Here is a 5,081-nt window from a genome sequence, read left to right as displayed (position 1 = left end):
TAAAAAAGCCGCACCTTAGGTGATCAGTTCACTGAAGGTGTTGTTGTACTGACAATTAAGTAGAACTATGTGCCCTGTTGTGGCTCTTGAGCTGTGAGGATTCCATTACTCTATGCTGAACCAGGTCTCATTAGAGAACTCTATTCTATTTTCTAGTGTGTTTTCTTCAGACTGTATGTGTGCTAGGACTAGGAGGCTGCGCCATGGAAGCTGCACTGAACTTGCCTGTGTTAATTTGCCTTCTATTCATGTGGATCTATCTATTCCAGAATTACTACTGTTATTATTTGATCTGGATATTCAGAATATGCCTGCTTGGTTAACTTTTCCCAAATTAATCATGGTCCTCACCAAAATGTGATTAGGTTTGGTTTTTACTTGCAACTGACACCATTTTGGGTATTAATATTTTTCTTCAGCAATACCAAGACTGTATGAAGAGTTTTAGAAACTACCCTTGTGGAAAAACAACACAAAGAAGCAGTACTCCAAAAACAATCTTCAGTGCCAGTCACTTCTTAGATGCAGCTCAGCTAAGTTGCAAAATTTTCTTCACAAGTGTGTGCATAACTATGACCCAAATCAACATAACCAGTCAAACAATCATTCTACTTCGCCGCTGAGAATTCCTACTCCTGCGGGCGATCTTGTGGCAGACGCTTGATCCAAAAGGCTGAAACTCTCGGGTAGTTCGAACAGGGGCCGGTCTCCGTCGATCACCCTTGTAAGCACGCCCGAGGGATCGAGCGACTGGGACGGCAACCGCATTGCCGACCTGAGTATATCTAGGTGATACAAAACAAGCACAACACAATCAAGTCAGCTTCACTGAAAGAAAATACAGTTACACGTTCAGAGATAGATGGTCTATGTGTGAGCAAACACATAGCAGCCAACCAACTTACTTCTGCTCTATAGTGCCAAAGAGCCTGTAGTAGTCTGGGAAGCCTTGCAGCCTCGCATTCTCGCGGATGGTCAGGACCCGGTCCTGCGTCGGGTGCAAGATGACCTGCAAAGAATGCCCGTCGACGCATGCTCAATCATTGATAATGGAAGCAACAACCAGCAGTCAGAAATCAAGAAACGTGAGCAGTTTCTTTAAAGTTTGCATTATGTACGTGGTTGTGAGGCTCGGCTCTGGTGACAACAGTTGGAACAATCTCGTCCCACCATACGCGCCTGAATGGTCTGCAACTCAAAGAAAAAAAAGGATCAGATCATCGATGAATGGTCGACGTTGTACAAACAATACAAAAGGATATTCGATCGGCTTACTTACTTTGATGACTTCCTTTCCATGACTTACTTTGATGACTTACTTTGATGAATGGTCGACGTTGTACAAACAATACAAAAGGATATTCGATCGGCTTACTTACTTTGATGACTTCCTTTCCATGAAACTCATGGCATAGCCAGGCACCTACATAAGTACATCAGAAGCAAGCATGGTTAACTAACACATCACAAAATATAAACCACTCCACAGAAGATTTCAGTACCAAAGGCTTCCCGGAAGGCAGAAGTGCACGAGGAATATCTGGAACAAACTCGACCCAAAAGTCCGAACTAATGGAGGGAGGTGGGCAATATATTTCAACACTTGCGTTGGCAGGGTCTTGAACTCAAGACCTCTTGGCTCGGATACCATATTGAATTCATGCTCCAGCCAACTCATTCAAAAGTTCAAACTGATGGTGGGAGGTGGACAATATATTTCAACAGTTCTCTCCGACCCAGACGCCCTCCAAATCACGGAAGTTGGCTCCCTGAAATGCAGTAAACGTGAATATTTTTTTGCAGAGAGTAATTACGAAGAAATTACTTGCATGATAGGCCAAAAGGTAAATAGGATGACAATGCTATATGGTTTCTTGTAACGAACAAAAAGGGGATACAACTACTCTATCTTAGCTTACCTTTTTCACAGGAAACTGCCGCACTCTTGCATAATCATCTTTGTTTAGTTTTAGCGGCCGATGATCAAACAGTTTGCCTTCCACGGGAGCAGCATCAGCAAATGAGTAGTCCTTCATCTCTTCAAATGGATAACACAATAAAATAGCGCATAATGGGACAAGTCAAGTCATAATAGGAATATAACCAAGAAATGATACGGAAACAAGATTTGAATCCATTTACGCAATTAAAGTAGTGGAAACTACATCCATGTGACATCATTTGAACCCATCTACACGATTAAAATAGGTACACAAGGACACAAGTCTGCATATATTGAGAGAAAAGGCATACCAAACGAAACATAATTTCACAGAAAGAAAAACATACTTATTGATAAAATTTGCACACTCAATCGGCCGCACTTGGGTGGATTACCTTTACGACTGAGCTGAATATAGCGTTGGAATTCGGTTTTGGGGTTATTGCGATGCTCCAGTACATCATTAGGTTGATTGTTTTTTACATGTGGAAAAATGATATATAACACATAAAAATAAAAACCCCATGGGCTCAAGCAACATTGGAGGAACAAATGAGCATGGGAGGAAACTGTTATGATATGAACCTTCGGTAAATCGGATATTGCATCTCGAAGGACAAGAGCTTTCTTCAAGTGCTTATCTTCTGTTTTGTCATATGCAACGACATATTGCTGAAAAGAATAATATTATAATAAGACAAAATAATAGTAAAAAAATTACAAAAATGTAGTGGTTATTCATATAATCTCTTACCAAAAATGCTTTTGGCACTACTCCTCCTCCCTTAACAACGTCATGGGTGGGAAGTGGGAATTTTGGAAGTACATGTGTTGCCAAATGTACATTCTTATTGAGTAGTAGCGTTACAAGGTAAAGAGAAGATAGAAAAGAGACACACCACCGAAGGAAGAGCTCCCCAGATACAAATGCACGCATCCTATACTGTGGTAGTCCAAAATTTCCGGCAACCATCATCCCAAGCCTAGCTTTGTAATTCATGGCAACAAGGCAGCTTAGCGCATACTTTCCAAGGAAACCATCTGTGAATTTCAGTATATCTACTACATTTTCCATTAGAACATATTTGGGTCTCAGATAGTCCACAATATCCATAAAGACAACCAATTGTTTGTTGCATTCATCCTTCGGTGGATCATTGTGTGTTATGTGCCTATTTAATCCACTAATGCCTTGGCAAGGAGCCCCCCACAGATAACATCCAAAAGCCCTTCGAAATAAGAAATACGCAGAAGTAGATACCACAACAAAATGAACAAGAAAGAGAAAAAAGAGTAGTATACTTACAGGTAATGGCAAAATACCCTCCCTATATCCACTCTCAACAAATTCTATAATAGACTCAGGAGAAACACTGAAAGTTTTAACAAGCATAAGGAAATATTGAATCATTGAAAAAAAAGAATGAAATGGAAAAGAACTAATCAAAGGCCGTCAATCGGCCCCCATGTATCATCAGCACGTCCATATCCTTTCCACCTCACCTATATAAGTAGATCACATATTTGAAAAAAAGTATACGCTAACGTCCTAAGAAACAAGTGTAGAATAGTTCAAAGAAGGTATATAATATCAACTCTGAAATATATAAGAACCTTCCATAAGAATGTCAAACAATAAAGTATGTGATACCTTAAACCAGAGGTGTACTTGATCATTCTTTGTTGGATCACCATAACATATGTCTAAAAGTTTCTCAAACTCAAATATGTCATGTGGAAGAGATTCATCTTTGTCATTTGCGATCGTTTCAGCTTGATCAAAGCCCAACACTGCGTTGTTTTTCTGGACTTCATATTTCTCACAAAGTTCATACCAATGATGAAGAAGGGAAAGAAAATATTTGGCCTTCTCATTTCGTACTTGAAAAATTGGAGGGAAATTAAGCCATTATGTTGGTTGATGGAAGAAGGATGTCACTCATTGGAGCTTTGTTGATGGAAAACACTACCTTTGTGCATGGGTGGTTATCCCCTACAGCACTGCAAGCATGTTCGTTTGTATCCACTGCCCATCTCTGCGTAAGACAACAACTTTAAGATTGTCAATTACAATGCCTTTAGATTCAGCTAAAATCTACTAGAAATATGAAGCACATAACGTACATTCTTTAAATTTATGCCAGTCAATGCAGCACCCATGTAACGCCCAGTTGACATGGCGCCACATCCCTAGTAAAGATCGGACAATGTTGTAGATTCTATTTGTGCATTAGATGATACCGCAAGTTTAGTCACTGCTTTTCCATCGGGAGTGTCAACATTATCCCAAGAAATATATGATGTTGTTTCGCTGCTTGATACACCATCATTTTGTACATCTACACACACAAAAAGAAAACTCATTAGATCAATATCATGATGAACAATATCAATGCACCCTTATAGTTTTGCCAAATGTACTTCAATAATCTATTAAAACAAGTTTTGTCCTTAGATAAGTTCATGATCACACCATCCAATTCTACTACTGTATTGTTATGTTACACGCAGTGGCAAGAAGAAAATCTACATGGTCCGCCTATGATTATTGGAATATAAAGGAAAAATCATAGAAAGATTACCCGGTGGCAGATTTGCAAACGTAGAATATGCGACTGAGTAATGCATATCATAATATAAATTGCAATCTGTTATGGCCTGATGTTTTGCACTGGGTGTAAGCTATACATAGTTGTTCCACAAAATAACTCACAAGGTCGATATGGACGTCCACGGTTCCGCTATCGGTTATTGAACAAAGGTGTTCCGTTCATGTATATGATTTACCGAACCTATGGGGTCACAAGCTTAAGGTAATCATGATCTACTGAGTGTAGTAGGATGAGAGTATCAAGGATTTATTTGTGGAATTGTTTTATTAATATTCGGAATAGTTCAGAGAAGAACCGGAAGCGTTTTGGGGCCACCAGTAGGGTTTCAGAGTTTATCCGGCAATACCGGATACTCCCGATAAATAATATATAGGTGAAAAGTGTACCCGGAGATGTTAAATTAATAATAAATATATTTAATAATAGTTAGGAGGCTTTTACATTCAATTCAATATCAATGGACCTTAAAAGGCTAAGTGGTGGAAACCACTTGGGCCACTTGGGCCCAAGAAGGGTAGAGCCCCCTT

The 5,081-nt window shown here is 39.4% G+C and overlaps 1 pseudogene; it reads right to left on the bottom strand.

The window, feature by feature from the left end:
• Positions 1–603: 603 nt before the first annotated feature.
• Positions 604–4,570, bottom strand: LOC123169217 (DNA (cytosine-5)-methyltransferase CMT1-like; annotated as a pseudogene).
• Between the last annotated feature and the right edge of the window lie 511 nt (positions 4,571–5,081).

Source organism: Triticum aestivum, chromosome 7D, assembly GCF_018294505.1.
Source record: "Triticum aestivum cultivar Chinese Spring chromosome 7D, IWGSC CS RefSeq v2.1, whole genome shotgun sequence".
Classification (NCBI taxonomy): domain Eukaryota; kingdom Viridiplantae; phylum Streptophyta; class Magnoliopsida; order Poales; family Poaceae; genus Triticum; species Triticum aestivum.
This window is presented reverse-complemented; position numbering and strand designations above follow the sequence as displayed.